Raw genomic sequence first — 22,081 nt, 5'->3', positions numbered from 1 at the left:
GTGGGACAGCATGACCTACAGTGCTGGCTTTGGCCAGGACCACTCAGGGGAAACTTCTGGCGCCCCTGGGATGCTCTGTGCTTGCGGCCGAGGGGACAGAGCAGTAGGAGAGATGCTTCCTGGACGTGGGCGTGTGGCTCTCAAGGTGACCATGGGGCTGGGGGAACCCAGAGAGAGGGGCTGCTCGCCCGGCTTCAGGCCTGGGGCTGGCAGGGGTCTTTCCAGAGGGAAAAAAGCCTGTGCTGAGATTTAAGAGGGGAGAATGGTGTGTGGGTGGGTAGGAAAGAGCATTTGAGGCAGACGGGCGGGGGTGGGGAGAACACAGCGGGGTCCGCCCACCCTTGGGCTCACCGTCCAGCACAGGCAGGCGCTGGGGGACTGGGTGTGTCCTGAATCGGAGAGGGTGGGGCCCAGAGTGCTTGAGCCCCACGGTCCGCCGGGCAGGGGGTGGGGTGTAAGGACCCCCACTCTACCGACCGCAGCTGGGCGGGGGTGGGGCTGGAGTCTGGAGCAGGGAGAGGACACGCTCTGGGTGCTGTGTTGGCCCGAGTCTTGGAGTCAGGGGTTTGTTACCTGGGGGAGCCGGAGGGGAGGGGGTGCTGTTCAGTGCTCCTGTGAAAGTTCAGCCACCTTAGCAGGTAATTAAGGCCCGGCTGTACTCAGCCTGGGTGAGATCCATAAAGCGATGATGTGACAACCTTAATTAGTGAGGCCTTTTCTTCATAAATACATATGGCACTTAATGAGCATCAGAATGGAGCCTGGATTTGCAGCCGCTGCTGGCCGTGAATCTCGCGCACAGGAGGAAGCAAGGCGACTCTCCTGGGAAGCGCGTCTCCCTTCAGCAGCCCCGCCTGTGCCCGGGATCCTGGGCCGGACGGCTCACTGCAGACTCCTGGCCTCGGGGTCCTGAGCTCCCGAGACCCGGCGCTCTCATCTGCCAGAAAGTGAGGCAACAAGCGAGTGGATCGGCAGGAGCCAGCTTGGCCCCTCTGGGTGCTGCCCGTGGTCATTTCCTGCCGTCTCGCAGCATGGGGACCTGGGGAGCAGGGTCGGTGTCACTCACGGTGGTGGGCAGTGAACGCCGGTCTGCTGATGTCACTGGTGTTGGGGGTGAGGAGGCACAGTCCAGGCGTGAAGGCCTTTCTGGTGGCTGGCATCTCGGCCCGGACCCCCTTCCGGCCAGGCCCAGCACTGCCCTGCCTGAAACCCCAGCCTCTCTGTGCGGGAGGCGCCCCATACCTACGAGGGGCCGCCCGCCTGTCTTGCCTCCAGGATCCCGGGCGAGCCTGGTAGTCTGTCCTCACGACATCAGCTTCGACTAAACCGTGAACTTCCGTGCCATCAGAGGTGCAGCCTGATGGGGACCATGTCCGGGAGCTGCCTCATTCATCAGCGGGTACAGCAAGGTGGCCCATCCGTCCCGTGGAAAGACAGACAAGGCGCTCACATGAGCTACAGCACGGAAGAGTCTTGAAAACGTGGTGCCGAGTGAGAGAAGCCAGACCCACAAGGCCACGTAGCATCTGATTCCCTCCACGTAAATGTCCAGAATAGGCAAATCCAAAGACAGAAAGCAGATTAGTGGTTGCCTAGAATTTGGGGGAAGTGGGGAGCACTGCCAAGGCCTTTTTGAGGATTAAGTGTTCCGGAACTAGGTACAGGTGATGTTGTACCCCATTGTGAATGTGCTGAAAACCACCTTAAAAGGGTGAGTTTTACGTGTGTGAATTCTGTCTGTTAAGAGAAACCGTGCAGGGGTGTGGGGCGGGGGCCCCAGCTGGGCCGGGGAGACGCCTGGTTTTTCTGGGAGGGAGAGGCCAGGATGCTGGGCCTGAGCCTGGTGGCCCCGGCCTCGCTCGACCTTGGTTGGCTACAAGGGGTCCTGGCTGGGGTCTCTCGGGCCGTGGCCCCCAGAATAAAATTCAGTGGAGAGAGTGCAGGGCAGCGGCCCCAGAGGCCTGGAGCGTCCCCGTCTCTTCACATGCAGACTGGACCCCCGGACACATCCCCCCGCCCCAGAATGCAGGGACCAGCCAGCTTGACTGGGGGGAAGCCGGGGTCTCCCACGGGCACCCACCTGGAAGGAGCCAGTGTGATCTTTGTGCTGTCCGGGCTGGCTGATGGGGTTGTCCCCGGTAGCGACACTGTGTGCACATCACTCCCGCTTGTCATTCTCCTACTGTCCCCTCCCCAGCAGGAGGAAAATCAGCTTCTGGCGACTGTGAGATGAACTCACGGGCAGGATGTTCGCCCCCTACCTCCCCAGGATGGACGGGACTGGGAGTCTCTGGAATCATCCACGCTGGAGTCGCCTCAGTGAGCTCTCTGTCCCCAGTGCCTCTGTGCAGGGCTCAGAGCCTCTGGTAAATGTCCCCGCTGGCTGTGTCCTACCTGGCCACCCGTGTCCATGTCTCCGCAGAGACACATCAGTGGTCCAGACTTAATGAAATGTAATGGGGTGGGCTTGACTCTGGCTTGCTTCTGAAGAGAATTTTTCTAATTTTATTTTTAATTCTCTAACACGCATGAGCTCAGCTCATGGAAATTACAACCGTAGCTTCCCCCTGTGCTACCCAGCCACTGCCTTGTGTGACCACTTAGGACAGAATTAATGGCAGCAGCCTGGTCCTGCTCAACTAACTGGCTCTTTGGAAGCCAGTGATTAAGCTTGGTAGCCAGGCAGACGCCACGGCTAGGCCGCTGAGGGGCTCCTGGGTGGGCCATTCTCGGGGCGGGGTGGGGGGAGATGTTTCACCACCTGAACTGCTAACTTTTGGATGTCATGGGTCAATAAAAATAACTTAGAAAAATGCCAGAGAGTCAGTTTGGAATTTCTAACTTATTTGCTAAGTAAGGGCATTGAAAGAATTCCTTCTAAACCTGGACTATTCTGGCCACGCTCATTTTGTAGAGGAAAGAATATGTAAGTGCTCAGAATGAGGACAGACACACTCTGGAGAAAGGTCCTGTAGATAGGGCACGCTAATCGGAACGGAGACCTGCCCTCTGCCACTCCCATGCCCCTGCCTAGCTGGGCTGCCGTTACGACAACCCCACACGGGGCTGATTGACAACAGACTCACATCTCTCACAGCCTGGGCTACCGCTGCCCTCACCCCTTCCCTCACCTTGTCCCGCTGGCCCTGCTGCAGACAAGTCCCAGGGAACCTGGGGTCTGATGGCAGGGGCAGGCTGAGGAGGGAGGAGAGGGCTGCGAGGCTCCCCTAGGACTTCTGCAGGGGTGGGGAGGACAGAGCTGTCCTCTCTGGTTCCGAAAGCGAATTGATTTTCTGTGTGGTTTTAGCCTGTTTTCTGCCCTCGTGCTGAAAGGTGGGGGCCCAGACTTGGCTTTCTGGGCCCCAGGCAGGCTGCAAGCCCAGGGGAAGAAATGAGACATCAAACAAGGCTCAAAGAGGAACCTGGCTTCCCTGGGCCAAGCTCTCAGTTGGGATGCGGGAGGTGGGGGCTGGATGTGGGGGCTGGAAGCTGGCTCTCACTGACAGACAGCCTGGCTGGGTGCATCTGTCTGAACCCACAGCAACAAGGGGCTTATCAATACTGCATCTCGGGATCTGCTCAGCTGCCTGCGGGGAGAAGAGGGGGCCGGTTAGAGATCCTCTCCTAAGTGGGTGGGGGGAAGGAGTGGGGCAGATCCTTCCAGAAAGGGGCTCGACAGGAAGGGGCTAAGCAGAGGAACAGCTCTCCTTGCTCCCAGGAGTAAGCAGAGGCTTGGCTTAAAAATGTTTTTGGTGCCTGTTTTCTCCTGTAGGATTCCGATGGTTTCCTGTCTCACATTTAGGTCTTTCATCCATCTTGAATTTATTGTTGCGGACGGTGGAAGAAAGCGTCCCAGTTTCATTCTTCTGCCTGTCACTGTTCACTTTTCCCAGCAACGCTTTCTCAAGAGACTGTCTTTTTTTCCATTGGGTGTTCTTTCCTGCTTTGTCGAAGATTAGTTGGCCATACACTTGTGGGTCCGTTTCTGGGTTCTCTATTCTGTTCCATTGATCTGAGTGTCTGTTCTTGTGCCAGGACCATATTGTCTCGATAAGTCGGTCAGAGAAAGGCAGATATCATATGCTTTCACTCATGTGTGGAATTTGAGAAACTCAGCTGATGAACACAGGGGAAGGGAAGGGAAACTAAGATAGAAACAGGGAGGCAAACCATAAGAGACTCTTAAATACAGAGAACAAACTCAGGGTTGCTGGAGGGGAGGTGGTGGGGGGATGGGCTAGATGGGTGGTGGGCAATTTTCAAAAAATTTTTATGTATTTTTGAGAGAGGGAGACGAGCGTGAGCGGTGGAGGGGCAGAGAGAGAGGGAGACACAGAATCCGAAGCGGGCTCCAGGCTCGGAGCTGTCAGCACAGAGCCCGATGCGGGGCTCCAACCCAAGAACCGTGAGATCGTGACCTGAGCCAAAGTCAGAGGCTTAACCGACTGAGCCACCCAGGCGCCCTGGGTGATGGGCATTAAGGAGGGCACTTGCTGGGATGAGCACTGGGTGTCATATGTAAGAGATGAATCACTGGGTTCTACTCCTGAAGCCAAGACTACGCTGTATGTTAACTTACTTGAATATAAATAAAATGAAATAAGAAAGTTTTGGGGAGGTGTTGCAGGGCGGGAGGCCGCGGGCATGCTGGAGCTGGGGTAAGCTCCAGTAAGGGGTATTGGAGCGGGCGGAAGGCATGTGTGTGAACAGGATCTTGCTGAGGCTTTGGGGGAGGAAACCCCACACGTGAGCCTCAGGGACTCAAGGGCCAGGGCCGCGACCGCGTGCTTGGCTCCCCCTCCCCTGGGCTCTGCTTCCCTTTCCCGCTCCCGCTTGAGGCCAGGGCCTGATCCAGCCCCCTGGAAGCTGACGGGGACAGGTCTGGCAGAAGGGTGAGGCTGCACCAGTCAGGGACATCCCGCCCCCACTGGGCACAGACCCGGCTCTCAGAGCTCCCTGAGGCCCTGCCGCCTCGCCTGGCAGTCAGGGAATCTGAGCAAATGGCTCAGCTCGGCTCGGCTGCCGAGGGGACAAGGGCTTGCCAGTGCCCTTGGGGACAGTGACGTCCTCGGTGGCTCCCCAGACAGAGCCTGGCCAGTGCCTGGGGTTGGAAATGGAGCTGAGTGTCCAGGACCCCGCGGTAGGGGCCCCAGGGCGGAGCCAGGCTGCCTTTCCAGGGGCGTTGTGTCACTGTGGGAACGCTCCCGTTCTTGCGGAGGCTCCCGCGTCTGTCTCCCGGAGGGAGGGCTGTCGTGCACACGGTCGGGGACTCCATCTGGGCGGGCCAGCTGGCCCTTCACAGCTCGGGCCTGGGGGGCCACTAGTTTTCCGAGAAGACAGAGTGGGGGCGCTCTCCCTGGCCTGGTGGGGAATTGTAAGTAGCCAGTTCCCTCGGAGGCCTTTCCTTGCCGCAGACGGCCAGAGGTCACTCCATAGCACCCAGCCGGTGTGTGTACCTCTTCTCCTCTGGGAGCTGACCGTTCCTGCACCACTGTGCACCTGCGTGTTTCGGAAGCCGTGTACCCAGGGAGACTTGTCTGTTCCCTTCAATCACTGAGTGATGTCTGAATGCCTCTTCTGTGCCAGGTGCCACTCTGGGCCCTGGACATAGGGGACACCGCAGACCAAAGATCTTGTCCCCACTCGGTGAGTGCCATGTGCGTCCTGCCTCCACATCCCTCCCCCTCGTCCCCAGCCCCATCGTCGTGAGCTCACAGCCTGAGACGCAGCTTTGTGATGCCCACGCTGAGTGGGACTCGGGGCTGGGCTGCTTGGGAGAAAGCAAACAGCTAAGTGTTGGCAGGAAGGAGCGGGCATTCGCTTCTAAACTTGGGGTTCTCCGTGCCAAGTTGCGGCTTGGCGTGCCTTCAGGCATTCTACGTTCCCAAAGGTTTGGTTAAAAAAAATTACTCAGTGACACTAGTTAAAGAACAAAGTAAGGCAGGCTTTGCTCCGGGGGCGGGCTACCGCGGTAGGTTCGGTGGGGTTTTGCGGTGGGGGAGAGGTGGGGCTCAATTCAGAGCACAAAATGGGCACGTGGGGATTTATAGCCACCGAGAAGGGTGGGGGCAGTAGATGGAAAATCACCAGGAGGAAACAGCAGGAGTGAGGGAGACGCGGGCTACACCCGGGTGATCAGACACCCCCCGGGGATGGTGGGCGATGAGGGACCCTGTCAGATATGGAGGGTAGGGGATTCTGGCTAGACTGACCCAGCAGGATTCGTACTCAAATTAGACGGTGGGGAGGTGCACATGGAAAGTCAAAATCAAGGCCTGGTTGAAAAGGGCTCAGAGGAGGGGCGCCTGGGTGGCTCAGTCTGTTAAGCGTCCGACTTCGGCTCAGGTCATGATCTTATGGGTTGTGAGTTCGAGCCCTGCATCGGGCTCTGTGTTGACAGCTCAGAGCCTGGAGCCTGCTTTGGATTCTGTGTCTTCCTCTTTCTCCCTTCCTTGCTCTCTCTCTGTCTTTCTCTCTCTCTCAAATAAACATTAAAAAAAATTAAAAAAAAAAAAAGTAAAGGGCTCAGAGGAGCCTGTAGAATTTGGTCAAAGACAGAATCTTTGTCACGTTAACAAAATGGTGGTTGTGCAAGGATGTTGAGACCTTCTTCCTGTCCTCTTGTACCTCGGGGCGACTGAGGCTACCTCCGTCATCCTGGTCTGGATGTGGACTTGGGGCATGGTATGGGGACACCCCTTCTCTCTGCACCGGCCCCAGCTGTTGGTTTCTGACAGGTCTGGCTGGATTGTGGATCGAGTCTGTGATCTGGGGGAAAGAAGCAATGTCATCGGCCCATTCAGACATCACACACCATCCACCGCAGCCCAGGCAGGAGCTGGGAGGCAGAGGGACAAGGTTGGGGTGCTGCCCAGGCTCCGGGTTTCACTTGCTCAGTGTGTGTGTGGGCGAGGAACTTCGGGGTGGGTAACGACGCAGGAGGAGGGCTGTGTTTGAGCTGGAACGAGCAGACATACGGGGTGATGCCCGCCTCCCCTGGGCTCAGAAGCAGTCCTTGCTGAGCCTGGTGTTTCCCTCGTGCGGCTGAGCCGAGGGCAGGGGAGACCCAGCGGGAAAGCCCTCAAACCTCAGGCCCATCCTCCCTGGTGCCCCCACGGGGATGTTCCCGTGGGACACTGGCAAACGCATTTGAAACTGAATTTCCGACACGGCCGTCCCAAACCCTGGGCGACATGGGTGCCACCTAGAGGGAGCTGTCAGTGGGTCAGGGGACTCCGAATCGGGCTTGCCTACCGGCCACATCAGCATTCTGAAGCAATCCGTCTGATTCTCCGGCCCCAGCCGGGTGTCCAAGGATTCTGTTCAATTCTGACGTGGACTTACCTGGAATTAGACCCCACAGTGTAAGAGGTCAGTCCCACAGACTGCCCCCTCTTCCAGAGGCCAGTCACACGGCCCAGACCACCTGTACTTCTGACCAACTGGCTATAAACTGGGGGTTCCCACGACCCCCTCTTCAGGTTCGATAATTTGCTTGAAGAGGTCACAACACCGAGGAAAGTGCTTTACGTGGGTTTACTGGTTTGTCCTGAAGGATACAGCTCAGAACAGTCAGATGGGAGAGACGCATAGGGCGAGGTGGGGTGGGGGCTGTGGACACCACCTTCCCCACACCTGCACGGGCTCCCCACCTTGGAAGCTTGCCAAACCTCATCATTTAGGGTTGTTATGGAGATTCCACGATGAAGCCATGCTTGATTAGATCATTGGTCGCTGGTGATTGAACCCAAAGGTCAGGGGGTGGGGTGTAAATTCCAACCCTCTAATCCCTGGGTTGGTTTCCCTGGCAACCGGCCCCCACCCAGAAGCTCCTAGAGGTCCACCAAGAGTCACCTCATTAGGGTAAACTCGTGTAGGGTTGAAAGGGGCTCATCATGAAGAGTAAAACATGGTTCTATTACTCAGGGAATTCCAAATCCTACCACAGCCGATTAAGGTGGTCGTTCTGCAGTCCAGTGACTCAGGATCCCCGGCGTCGCCTGAGCCACGAACTCTCATTGTGCTGTGTTGTGGCATTTGCCTCTGTGTGGGCCTGTAGGATTTCCGTTCGCCTCTGCGAAGCCCCAGGGGAGCCCGAGGCAGCCCTCTTTGGGACTAGAGGGACGCATCGTGCAGCGTGGTCACGTTGGGTGTTTCCACGTGCTAGACCCTGTGCTGGTTGCCACTTTACCAGGCCCTCTTACCGTCACCTCTGGAAAAACCTAGGATTCGGTCATCTTGGGTGGGGCTTAGCCACATGTTACCTCAAAATGGATTCATCCAGGGTTATTCCCTGGAAGGGCCTGTGTGAGACTAGCTTGGTCCTGACAGGTGCATGCACCCCTGATCTTCTCTGGGCACCCTGGGGTCACCAGGAATGACCCCAGGGCACATCTGAAGGCCAAAGCAAGGGGAGATATTAAAATCTTCCTTCTCTCTGAGCAGCAGCTGCCAATCCAGACGTCCCTCGTGACTGGGGTCCAGGTGGCAGAGCAACCTTGTGAAAGCTTCCCCTCCGCCCCCGTGTGGCTTTGCCAGCTCTGGGATGATGCCAGGAGCGCCCTTGACACCTCTGAGCCTGAATCCCTCTTGTGGACCCAGGGAACAAGACCGTGGCTGCCTCGGATGTGGGGGTCCAGGGAGGGTCCCTAATATCAAGCCGGCAGCCCAGGCAACGTTCCTGATTCTTTTTACTGTCATTGCCCGCAGGCCGGTGTCTGTCCGCCTTCGTCTCTGCTGGGCCTGCGGTGCCTGGAGATGGCCTGACTTGTTATCCTCAGCCCCAGCATGGTCGCCCCAGCCCGAGAACTGCTGAGGGAGAGGACGGATGTGATCTTTCAGGCTCCCCAGTAGCTCTCCACACACACTTGGACAGGAAGGCCCTCATTCCATCACGGCTCTGGTTCCCGAGGCACAGGCAAGCTGTCGGTGCTGAGCCTCTGTTCAAAGGGTGGGTCTTGGTGGAGGGGGAGGGAGGATTTCCCAGCTGGCATCTGATGGTGGCGCTGTTGGCTCACACCAGGCAGCGGGCCAGCCAGCTCTGCAGGCTCCTGGGCCGGGGCCAGTGAGGGAGGGGGGGAGGCTAGGGCAGCCGGTTGGGCAGTAAGTCCTCTCTTTTCCAGACAGCCCTGCAGGTTTCCTGGCCCGAGTCCACCACTGAGTTTTGTTGAGGTCTCTGGACTTCCTCAGTGGCAGAGAGGACGGTGGCTGGACAGTGGACAGGGGAGGGCCTGGAGACCAGGACAGGGGCAGGGAAGGAGCAGCTGGGCGGCCCTGGCTAGGGAGCCAGCGTCGCCGGCCTTGACCACCCCCCAGCCTCCTGGCTTTTCTGCAGCCTACGGTCTTCCTTGTGCTGGCTTCCTGGCACCCCGGGGATAGCTTAAGACCTCTCCGTAGCTGGAAAGGGGGTCTGCAGTCAGCAGCTGATGGGTGGGGAGGGCAGCGGATCAGGTCAGCAGCTATGGTTTGATGGTTGGCCTAGCCCAGCTCTGGGTGGCCTGACATTCACTCCCCATTCCTGAGACGGTACCTGTGGTTGTCAGAAAAGCTCTGTTGGGGTATTCTGCCTCTTGCCAGGATCTTTCTGGGGCCCTAGAGGACCCCTCAGTCTTCCCTAGAAGCAAGACTGGGTACTCTGCTGGCTGCATGCCTGGCATCTTCCAGATTTCTGGTGCATGCTGGGAACTTTTGTAAGTCAGTGGGAATTCAACAAATATGAATGGAAGCCCACCCATGACCCGGTACCGTGTTGGCACTCAGCTCTTTGTGGAAAGGCTGGGTGATTAACTCCTCACTAGGAGCTGGGATATGGGGCTTGGGCCTGATCACTGATGCAGACTAGTAACCTTGGACCAGTGGGTTTTCTTTCTAGGCTTTGGTCTGGTCATCTGGGAAGTGGAAGAGTTGAACACGATTCATTTCTTTTCTGCCTTGGGTTTCTGTTCCCCTTGTTAAGTTTCCTAATTTTACCCGTTACCTTGGTCTCCTGCCTAACATTTCCCCTAACTTCTGGTCATCTTGGGCTAAGAGCCCACCCCTGTCTTGGGACCTTGTCTTTTCCCCTGCTTCATTAACACCCTTACCACCACCGTCATCATCACGATCAGCCAGGTTCTGCCCCAGGCCACCAAGTTTGCATCACCATCACATCATCATCATCGCCATTATCATCACCACCACCGCCATCATCACGGTCATCCCCAACATCAACATCATGATCACCATGATCACCATGATCACCATCATCACCACCATATCACCATCATCATCACTATTGGGCAGGTTCTTCCCCAGGCTACCACGTTTGCATCCCCATCATCACCATCACCATCATCACCATCATCACCATCATCCCCATCATCACCATCATCACCATCATGATCATCACCCTCTTCAACATCATCATCATCATCAGCAGCAGCAGCATCATCACCATCATCACCATCATGATCATCACCCTCTTCAGCATCATCATCATCATCATCATCAGCATCAGCATCAGCTATCATGTTTGCATCACCATCATCACCATCATCACCATCATCACCATCACCATCTTTACCATCATCATCACCACCACCATCATCATCACCACAACCACCATCATGATAATCACTATCAGGCAGGTCCTGCCTCAGGCTACCATGTTTGCATCACCATCATCACCATCATCACCATCACCATCGTCACCATCATCACCATCATGATCATCACCCTCTTCAACATCATCAGCAGCAGCAGCAGCATCAGCTATCATGTTTGCATCACCAGTCATCATCATCATCATCACCATCCTCACCATCATCACCACCATCATCACCACTATCATCGTCATCACTATCAGGCAGGTTCTTCCCCAGGCTACCACGTTTGCATCACCGTCACCATCATCACCATCATCACCATCACCATCACGTTTGCATCCCTACCCACCACATCATTAGCAGCAGCAGCACCATTACCGTCTTTATCACAGCCTCGGGGCTCATTTGGTGATGAATGAATGACTCAGGTTCCGGAATCAGACTTCTTGGTTTCATTTCTGGCTCTGCCATTTGCAAACGTGGTGGCCTTGAGCGTAACCTGCCTCTCCTCATTCTACCCTCTTGTGAAATGGGGCTGATGCCAGGGGTCAGAGGAGGTGGAACACGTCAGGGACTTGGGAAGGGGCTGGGCATGTAATTACAATTCATTTTTCTTATTAAAATGATCCCCAACGACCTTGAGAGGACACAAGGTGACTCATGGAGGTTGAGGCACTTGCCCTATACATATCGCCAGTGACATTGGGCCCGCTGTCAGAAGTCAGACCTACCACCTCCAAGGCCATGCTTGTCACTATGGAGCTTACGGCCCTCCTCTCAGGGAGCTGCATATAGACATCCCTACGTCTTTGCCTTGAAGCCTGTCTTGAAACCGCAGAGATGCTCTGACGGGAGAGAGGGCCGTTGACTTTTCTGGGACGTGCCGGGATGAGTGGAAGGTGTGTGGGTGACTTGTTCTGGGGCAGTGAGGGGGCTGATGGGAGAGAAGGGAGAATAAGACCGACATTTCCTCGTCCCTCTTCCACCCTGTTCTTAGTCACCTGCTGGAGATGGGACAGGTCAGGAGAGAATGTACGCTCCCATTTCTAGCCACTGTCACTTTTCCTGTTGGTTCCATTTGTGAAGGAAGCAGAGGGGGTCCTTTGTAGCAACAGACCCCAGGAACTCAAGATTTGAAGGACACCCTTTTGAGGTGCCAGGGCCTTTTTGAGACTGACGAAAGCAACGGGAGCCAGCCCCTGAGTTGGCCTTCTCTGATATCCACACCCCCGTGCGGTCCCCGCCCACACTACCTAGAGCTGGCCTCTGCAGACTGTAATGTAACATACTGAAGGAGTGATAGACGGTGACTTTTGAGGCCGGGTCACAGAAATCATCTGGCTTCTGCCTCGCTCTCTCTTGGATCACTCTGGGAAAAGCCAGTTGCCATGCCACGAGGACACTCGTGCAGTCCCTACTCGAGTGGATCCAGATCGTATAAGACCAGGTCTCCTGCCAGAAGCCGGTGAGAACGGAGATCTGCTAACAGCCGTGTGAGTGAGCCAGCTTGGCCGCTCTCAGCCCAGCCCCAGGCCGGCCTTCGGGTGCTGCTGCCCCAGCCGACAGCCCCACTGCAGCCTCGAGAGAGATTCGGAGCCAGAACCACTCAGCTAAGCCACTCCCAGATTGCTGACCCACAGAAACTGTGACATAATAAGTGTTCGTAGCTGTTAAATTCAGACGATTTGTTAACGCTGTCTTAGATAACTAATAAATGTGGCCCCCTCTCCCAGAAATGCACTTAACACCCACTTTTGCCAACACTTTCAGGGCATTCAAGGAGTTTCTGACATCCAGGAAAATCAGGCTAAAATTCTCTGCCCTCTCGCAATCCCTCCAGGTGTGGAAGCAGACACACACACAGCGTGGCAGCTGGGTTCCAAGAGTGAGCTTCCGGAAGGACCAAACACGGGTCCGGCGCATTTCAGTTATCCAGGAAGTTCGTGAAATGCGCGGCTAAAGTGAAATGAGGTACCTGATCATTTAAACATTACTGAAACAGCCCTACCTGGGTAGTTGCTGTTTGGGCCGGAGCATAGCTAATAAACTTCATCTCTTTTGGACAAAACATTGTGAGCTTGAAGAGTCTCAAGTCACATTCGTTATCAGCAAAGTGGAAGTCGCCTCATGGTCGCCATTGCGAGCTGTCCCCCGCGTCACTGCCCGCACCATCATCGTCACCACCATCACCACGCTCTTGACATCACTGTCCCCATCACCCGCCATTGCTACCATATCACTACTACCCCGGCCACCACCACCACAATCGTCACCACCATCACCACCTCCCCAGCCACTGCCGCCCAGCACAACCCTGTCACCCTAACCGTCCACATCCCTACCACCGCCACCAGCACGGCCACCCTCTATCAGGATCTCTCTGAGCTTCAGATGGCATAAAAGCCCCTGGTGACCAACAAAAGATGATATTACTTGGCAACGATGATTTTTTATAGTAAAGGGAGCCCCACTTGGGAAACGAATCCTTTTCACAGAGACTGATGGGGTGACTTCTCACAGCACAAAATAATTTGCAAAAGGAGTTCTTTCAGCAAGCAGCCTGACCTATGCGTTTCTACTGCATTTCTCTTGCCCCAACGGTCTTCTTGTGGGAACTCTGGAGAAGCGAGCCATGCCTCCAGCCTCCGACATCGAGTGCTGAGCAGACCCCCACTTCCCCCCGCCTTCCGTGGCCTGTGTCACCCTGCGCCGGGCCCTGTGCCTGGGCCTTTGCGCTCAAGCTCCCTGAAGAGGACGGACTGGAGGGGGGGCGGTGGCTGAGTGCCCGGCCGGCCCCACTCTTGGGAAGAGAAGCCAAAAGGAGACCCGTCCAGGAGCAGGTCAAGAAGGACATCTTTGCCTGGGAAGAAGAAGGTGATCTGTTGGTCTTCCTTCTGGGGAACGTTTTATTTGATGCCATTTTCCCTGTTGAGTGGCCTCTGCAGCGTTCACTTCGAGCAGAGGAGCTTTGTAGAGTTTTCTCTGGAGTGTTTCCTCTGGCCCTGCTCACAGAGCGGGCACCACGTGCTGGAGAGGTCTTGGTTGTGTCCTGCCCTGCAGAGTCGCCGTCCTGCTCTCAGAGGCTACCCAGACTAGCTTGTTCTTTGGGATGCTTGCCCTGCACTGACCGGCCTGCCGCCACTTTGTGTGGAGTTCTGGCTGCCTGCTGTCCCTTCTGAAGGAGAGCTGGTCCACTCCGGCCAGCCAGAGGCGGCACATCTGTTGTTCTGCTCGTCTGGCATTTACTCCCCTCCCTCCATTTATTTTTTCTTTTGGCGGGGAGAATACCTTTCTCTACTCTGCGTGTGGGGGGTCGTACGGACCAGACGCCCCCTCCCTGCTTCGTGACCCTGTTCTAGGAGTAAAGATGGCACCCAGACCTAATCGGTTGGACTTTTCCTTTGGGCTTTGGGCTCTCAGAATAACGGAATGCATGACTCCCCTTGACTCAAGGAGCTTTAATCCCGGCACTCTTGCTAGAATTGTTTGCAAAGAGAAAACCTCTTTATCCTGATCTTGAACCCGGCTGAGTGCAGGCTTACATCGTCACGGGCTAGCTTCAGGAGCGGGCGGGCCTGGGAGCGAAACCGGTGGGGAGGGCAGAAGTGAGCAATACGGAGGGAAACTGAGTCCCGATGACATCATTCCAGTGCGAGGCGTCAGCTGTTTCGGACACGTCCTGGAATTGTCAGTGACACGAGCCAAAAAGGTCCCCTGGGATGGTTGAGCAAGTTTAAGTTGTGTTTCTATCCAACTGAGAAGGTCTTTAATTCAGCCAGGATCCCTGTCTGACGAAAATCACTGTCATTTGGAGGAAAAGCCTCTAGGCATTGAGGAAACCATCCTCTGTGTTTCGAAAGATGTCAGAATAGTTTCTGTCATGGCCCACGAGCGCTGGTGTTTTCCTTCTCTTCGTTCTCTGGGACTTGGGCTCCTGCCCAGCCCTGGCCATTCTTTGGGCAGGACTTCAGAGGACAGTGGCAGTGGCCAAGTGTAGATGAGGCCTGGTTCAGGGAGGCGGATCCTGCGGCACCTGTGGTGGGTGCTGGGAGGTGACAGGTGGGGGAGGAGGAGTAGAGAAGACCACTTACTTGCTTCTCAATTTAACCTTTGATCTGGTTTGTGAATCTGATGCCCAAAGAGCCTGTACATCAAGGACTCAAAGATTTCTTTGTTAGAACCTAGTGTCCGTGTCTTTTCTAAGCTGATAATTTGCCATTACAATATTCGTAGGGAGCCCAAAGGAAGGAACTCTAAGTAGGGAAACAAGAATTAAATATCTAAATCCACACGTGCCTTTTCTTTCTCAGGACCCTAAATCTATCATCACCCCTCAATTAACTCAAACTCTCAATTTCTTCTTCTTCTTCTTCTTCTTCTTCTTCTTCTTCTTCTTCTGTTTATTTATTGGTGAGAGACAGAGAGAGACAGAGGGTGAGCCGGGGAGGGGCAGAGAGAGACACACACACAGAATCTGAAGCAGGCTCCAGGCTCCGAGCAGTCAGCACAGAGCCCGATACGGGGCTCGAATTCACAAACTGCGAGACCATGACCTGAGCCGAAGTCAGACGCTTAACCGACTGAGCCACCTGGGCGCCCCCACCTCTCAATTTCTGAGCAGCACACTAGTGTGGGAAGATCCCAGAGATTTGTGGGGTCCACTCACAGAGAAGGAATTTTACCCCAGGAGTGTCGCGGAAAGAGGTTTATTATGGAGTACTACATGGCTTCTTAAACTGTTGGGGGCGGGGAGTGGGGCGCTGAAGAAACAGATTCCAGTGTGAGCTCTGAGGTATGATCAGGAAGTTGTTTCCATTAAACTGGGGCCCCCTGATACTACTGCAGGCTCTGGCACCCAGAGGCCCCTGCTCTGAGCCCCACCAGCAGAGCACATCCCTGCACCCTTCCCCAGAGCTCGGGTCCACACGCCCACCTTGTGGGAGCGCATTCCACTGACGGTAGAGCCTAGACCACACCTGGGGGTGGGCCGCAGGGGATTCTGGGAGAGGTAGTTTTACCCCCCCCCCCCCCCCCAGCCTCTGCAGAATAAGACAGCCCTGAGGAGGCCGAAACAGACACCAGCAGGCGGGCCTCAGGCATCTCATGGTCTACCCTCTGCAGCCAAGATCCCCTGACCCTACTCCTTCCCAAATGCCAACTCCAGAGCAAACAACATGAGCGACCAGCTGCTCCCGCGTGATGGAATGCAGACGTCCGTCATAAAAGCCAACTGTCCACATCCTTCCCCGAAAGGAGGACCCAAGTTCCACCAAATTCTAAAATCAGCCACTGACCACCCACCCAATTTAAAGTAGTAGGGCAAAGAGAGGGAAAAAGGAAACCCAAGACACCTTCTCTGTATGCAACTGGCCCATGAGCCATCTCGTCGGTATTTGTAACTTTTCCTTCCACTGCTGTTCCCTGTTCTTTGATCCTCAGTGAGCGCCTCTGCAGGGCTGGGCTCCCAACCTGGAGGCTGACTCACAGCTCTATCCCTGCTGGCTCTGAGCTCCTGGTGGTCCCGCCACTGTGGGGCTCCTGTAGACTCGATCAACCCCATCACAAGACACTCCAGTAACAGGAAGCAGCTCCCCCAAATCGTGTGGCATCTAGAACACTCTACCTCCATTGAGGTGAGCAGCCTTGAGTTTCAGGATCAGTTTCCCGGACAACGTTCTCTCTTGATCCAGTGGCACGATGAGCCCTAGATGGCCAAGGGGTCCTTTCTCTTCATTGGATGCATGGCTGTGTCCTCCAGTTAGATCTTCCCTAGGGCACCAAGGCCTCTAAACTGGCAGAGCCTGGAGTTGTGCAGACACGAAACAAACAGTCATTGGGTGCCTACACCCAGTGTTTCCCTGGGGGAGTGTTGCAGGGTACTTGTGGGCTCAGAGTTCACCCCGCATCCCACAAGATGGCGCTCACCCTGATGTGTCGTCACCGGCTTCTATCCAGCACCATGACTGAGTCTTTGTAAGGTCCCCTATCTCACGCCATTACTCTGGAATGCCATGTTTCTGGGTGACAGGTGCAGGGTAAGACCGGTGCATCCCACATGCCACACCATTGCCTCCTTTTGTGTGTGTGTGTGTATGTGTGTGTGTGTGTGTGTGTGTGTGTGGCAAGTTCCTTTGCCAGGAGCCACGCTGTGTGAGGTGGCACGGAAGGCAGTCAGCAGGTCTATAGATTTGCAGAAGCACGGTGAGCGGGGAAAACAAATCTGTATGCCAGATAAGTGTCTGTTCCAGGGAGGCCAACTGGCTTTCCCATCTTTGATGGAAAGAGCCTGGTTCCCCAGGGGGTGTGCTCCCATTGGGGCTCAGCTGACACTTCTGCTGCACTTGGGAGGGTGGTGGTGGAGTTGCCTTGGGAGCGGAGAGCGGGCCGTTGACATTTCCCATAATCCCCATCCTTGCCTCCACGTCTCTGTGTCCGGGAGCCCGCTGAGCTCACATGGGGGTGGCCGGGGACAGAGGCTCACTGGCATCTGCAGAATGGGTCGGCTGGTCCATTGACAGCCTCCCCTGCAGTGGGGACCAGGGCTCATTCTGAGAGGCCCAGCCCCCACACTCCTCCACCCTTTCTCTTCCCAAGTGTAACCCCTCGGCCAAACCTTTAGACGTTCCCACATTCACTGGGCCTGTGTGCTCTCATTTCTCTTTCTGGGACCCGGTGGAAAATCAGCTGTGCTGCTGGGGTTCTGCCCACAGGGAAGATTTCCCTTTGCCAACTCACTTTAGGACCCTCCCGGGGGAGAGCCTTGGCACAGCGACATCTGCTTTTGGTCGGTGCCGGCATTTTGTGCAGAGGCTGCAGACTAGGCTTTTCCTTCCTTAGTCGGCTGGTCGCGGGGAGACACCCCTGGGTGGGTGGAAGGAGAGGTGGCCGCACCATTGGAGTAGCTGTGAGTTGCCTCCTGATGCGATATCTTGGGTTTTCAGGACCTGCTGGCCTTGGTCTTTTGTATGCGCCTTAGATGGGGCTGCTGCTTGGCGTGGCCCAGGGGGTGGGATCCCATCCGGTGACACTGGGTCCCTGGGCACTCTGTAGGGATCTGTGCCTGACTAGAAGTACAGTCTCTGTTCCGTCTAATAGCAACTGAGACGCAGTTGTCTCTAAAGGAAATCGTTGTTTGCTGAAGAGGCTGTGACTTCATTTCAAAACCCAAGGGACAGACACTGATTCTCCATACAGTCTCCCCATCTGCCACAGACACTCTGAGCCCTGCCAGATCTCAAGGATCTTAAGAGCCAAGAGGAAATGCTGCTCGAGCCACAGCCCGTACCAGCTAGCGAGCTTCCTCCCGCTGTGAGCCCCAGTCTTGCACGGGGGAGGGGGGGGCCTGAGCCTTGTTTTCGTGGTAAGCGGCAAGGTATAGCACCCTCTTTATTTTCGCCATTGGAGGGGACATCGGAACATACCCCAGATCAGGTCCCTGAATTTTCAAGAGGTTTATCTCCTACCTTCTGGCACACCTGGGTCTTAGCAAGGTTTAAGAGGTCTGCCCGAGGGGTGCCTGGGTGGCTCATTCGGTTGGGCGGCCGACTTCGGCTCAGGTCATGATCTCGCAGTCCGTGAGTTCTAGCCCCGCGTCGGGCTCTGTGCTGACAGCTCAGAGCCTGGAGCCTGTTTCAGATTCTGTGTCTCCCTCTCTCTGACCCTCCCCTGTTCATGCTCTGTCTCTCTCTGTCTGAAAAATAAATAAACGTTAAAAAAAAAATTAAAAAAAAAAAGAGGTCTGCCCAGGACTTCTTGCTCCAAGACCCTGTTGCCATAGGGTCATCCATACAAGGACACTAGCACCCCCTAGGGGGCCCTGGGGGTGATGAAGGCCCCTATGGATGGAATTAGGACTCTGAGACAGAGAGCTGATGTAGCTCCAGGTACGACAATGGAATTGTGACAGAGGAAATGTGACAGAGGAAAAAGCACGTGCCAGGTCAATAGCCAAGTATCAGGCACTCCCATCGAGGGGACCACCCCGGGGCAGTGACTGCAGTCACCACGTGAGCAAGTTTGTGATGGCCCCTGGTTGCTCTCTGAGACCCACTTGCGTTCTGCGTGGATCCATCAGGTGGGCCTAACGGGGTTGTGACAAGGAGACATAGGAATATGTCTCTGATGGTGACACGGGACCTGAATCTCTCCAGGGAGGCAGGGTGGCTCTCATTTGCTCTGGGGGAGGAAACGGTAGTCCCAGAGCCTCGGCCTTGCTCCTTCCTCTCATAACGACTCTCGCTGCGTGGGTGGGGCCCGTGTAGGATTGTGCCAATCTCCGTGCCTGTGTCCCCCAACCGCACTCTCAGGAAGTGCCAAAATAGCCGGTGTGGTTGGTGAGCCTGCTGGGCTCACCGTGAGACAGCTGAGGCTCAAGTGTCAAGGTGTTGTGGCCTCCCCGGCCTGTATGCTGACGGGGCCACAGTGGATCCGGGGTCTCAGGATCATCCTTAGCTCAAAGCCGTGTCTAAGAATGCCCAAGGGCTGGGTATTCTCTCCTGCATGGGCAGCGCACCTGTCTGTGGCCACAGGTCCCTTTGGGGAAGGCTAAGAAGCTTGACGGGACACACGTGTGGGGCTGTGTGAGGCCATTTGTAAACAGGGCCATCGTCCCTTGTGCGCACATCCCTTTGCAATGTGACTTTGCGGCAACTCCCATCAAGAGGTAGAGACTATTTCCTTTTGAATCTGGGTGGCCTTGTGACTTCCTCTGGTCAACAGAATGTAGTGTAAATGACATTGTGCCAGTTCGGGGCCAAGGGTTTCAGAAGCCTTAGTTGCTTCTATTCCTTCCCCGGCAACCCCGCCTTCTCCATTGGAACCAGCCCTGCCGGCCTCCTCGGGGATGAGGGGCCACAGGAGGCAGAGATAGGCCAGCTGGCTGAGGCCCCAGGCCTCGTGAGGGGCTGGCCAGGACGAGCTGAGCCTGGCCTAAGAGGCAGAATTTCCTAGCTGACTTCAAGACTCATGAGCGATAGTAATGTTTCAGCCACTCGGTTTTCGAGTGGTTTGTTACGCAGCAAGGTCTAGCAGATACACGTGCTGACCCCCAGGGGACCCGGCCTCCTTTTCATTCAGAGGGCTCGGGGCTGCAAAGGAGCAGTAACTACTGCAGTGCCTCAGGTCAGGCTCCTGTTCACCAGGCCCGAAGGGCTGATCGAGCAGGACCGCGGCAGGCTGCCACCGATTTTAGCCCCGGGGTTCCGTGATCAATTGCTCGCTATCAGTGAGCGCTAGGAGTGAAGCCATTCTGGTAAGCATTCTGGCTGGGCCGCTCATTGGGGTCACCATACCCCCTGGGTTCTGGGGGATGAGCGCTGCTGCTCTGAGATCCCAGGTCAATCACATCACTAAGTTTACCATGGCTCCCTCTCCCCACCGAGCTCTATCCTCAGGGGCCCGAAAATCCGTCTCTCCCTTTAGGCGTAGTCGGGTCCCCTAGCCAATTCAGATTCCACTTCTGGTGCCGGTTCCTGTGAGGCTCGGGGTTCAGTGGAAGAGAAAAGATCTATTTCACTTAGTTGAAGTGTAAAGGGATTCACTATCGGGTATTAAATGGTTTCAGGAACCATCAGGAGGCCGGAAACAAGAGATTCGAGCTGAGTGTCCGGGAAAGACAATCTGCCACGGAATGCACCGGCCTGGTGGAAGGACAGGAAGCTGCCCAGGAGCCGGTGGGCCCACTCACCCACCCAGCTCAGGTCAAGCCTAAGTCCTGCACAGGTGCATGTGATGGGTGGAATCTACAGCTCAGCTTGAACTCAAGCTGCAAAGGGTTCTGGGAAATGTAGTTCTTAGCGTTGCAGCTTCCATAGTCCAGGAAGGCGTGCTCCGACTCTGAACAGATGGAGAGAGCCAGCGCCCCGTGGCCACACACAGCCCATAATCCCTGGACACTGCGCTTTCCAAAGGGTGGCATGGGCTACATACCACGTTGTCCTGATCTCCCACCCTGTCGGAGCAGGGGGGAAGTTGGCCCCTAAAACTCAGGACAGAAGGTAAGAGGTTAGGGCTGGACTGGTGTCAGCATCTTAGCTACTGCTCACTCCTTAGCACTGGGAGCTTCTGCCACCTATCAAGTTTGCCATAAACTCACGGGATGCGGATTTTGTCACTCGTATCCTGTCAAGCGTGACTTTGACTCTTTTTTTGCACGGGGCCCATAGCTGGGCTCTGAATGCTCTCTCTCCCCTGGAGGCGTGACCTTGGTTACTTCTTTTCTGTGCCTCATTTTTCATCGTCTGTAAAATGGGCACAATCATATTACACACTCTCTGGAACTTATATGAAGATTAAAGTAGATAATATTTATAGAGGCCCTAGCACATTGCTTGGCAGAGAATATGCATTTAACAAATGCTGGGTTTTGTACATTATAATTATTGATATTGTTGACGTATCTGTCCTACAAATACTGGTTCTACCTCGTTGCATTGCTTAAGACAAAATTCTCCTACATATGCACAAGAGCATGTTAAACTTTAATTGACTTTAGTAAGGAATGAATTAATGAGCTAGCAGGAACTTAAAAGTAGCTGATTTGAAGAACAAGTCAGGGGCAAGTCAGTGGGGAAAGGCAAGCTGAAATGAGCTGAAATAAGCTTGCTAAGTTAGATTCAAGACCACTTAATGGCCTACAGAGCAATAAAAAGATAACCTTCGGGGCCATTTTCTCCACTGGAAACATAAAACCATTACTCCTTGCCGGTTTCTACAGGTTAAAACCCCTAACTTTCAGGGCTGAGGAATGCTTGGGCTCCTGGCTGTTGTGCATTGTTAGGGAAACAAAGCTATGCTCCCCAGAGAATCTGATGCTCTGGCAGACTGAGGAAATGCTCTCGCAGGATATCGGCGAGTTGAGTGGTCATCATATTTCCTTTCCCCAAATTTGGGATACACTTTAATTATTAATGTGCGCATGGGAAGTTCCGACCCATCATAAAGATACGGAGGAAACGGCCCTGTAAGGTGGGTGGCTGATTTTGCCGTCTCTAAGGGGAGCCCATGCCTTCTGGCTTCTGGGAAAGGAGGGAGGTGTTATTGGGAGGGATGCATCTGTGTGGGTAGGTGTCTGTCCTGTGTAGGTCGGCCCCTGGACGGAGAGAGGGACCCTTTGGTTCCCATGAAGCCCTCGTTTTGATGGATCGGGGAAGCAAGGACATCAGAGCTGCTGGCCACCCTGCTGGTGAAAGAAAATCGGGCAGTTGATGGAGGCATTTTCGACTTTCTTCTTCCTTGGTCAACTTTCCAACCAAGATGAGCCTATTCATGGCACCCCAAGGCCACTTGAACGTGATTTGGAGAATGTGGGTATGTCTACATGAGACATCCACAGAGGCATCTGACACAGGGCTGGTCACACAGGGTGTCAAGTTGGGGGATGGAGCTCTTAGGACAACATATTGGTTAGGAAGCCTGGACCCCTGCCGTCTGCCCTGGCCCAGCAGCCCCCTCCCTGCAGAGCCCCAAGAGAGACACTTAAGGGGCAAAGAGAAGCACAG

General features: G+C 55.2%; 1 long non-coding RNA gene across 2 annotated transcripts; it reads left to right on the top strand.

The window, feature by feature from the left end:
• The first annotated feature begins 437 nt into the window (after window positions 1–437).
• LOC128312406 (uncharacterized) lies at window positions 438–21,659 on the top strand. Of its 2 annotated transcripts, none has more exons than XR_008291714.1 (3): window positions 438–1,491; window positions 2,198–2,319; window positions 20,146–21,659. It is a non-coding gene; the product is annotated as an uncharacterized LOC128312406 (long non-coding RNA). The 2 variants fall into 2 exon arrangements; XR_008291713.1 differs by lacking the exon at window positions 20,146–21,659 and adding an exon at window positions 8,710–10,480.
• The last annotated feature ends 422 nt before the right edge of the window (window positions 21,660–22,081 follow it).

The sequence above is a fragment of the Acinonyx jubatus genome, chromosome C1 (genome assembly GCF_027475565.1).
Source record: "Acinonyx jubatus isolate Ajub_Pintada_27869175 chromosome C1, VMU_Ajub_asm_v1.0, whole genome shotgun sequence".
Lineage (NCBI taxonomy): Eukaryota > Metazoa > Chordata > Mammalia > Carnivora > Felidae > Acinonyx > Acinonyx jubatus.
This window is presented reverse-complemented; position numbering and strand designations above follow the sequence as displayed.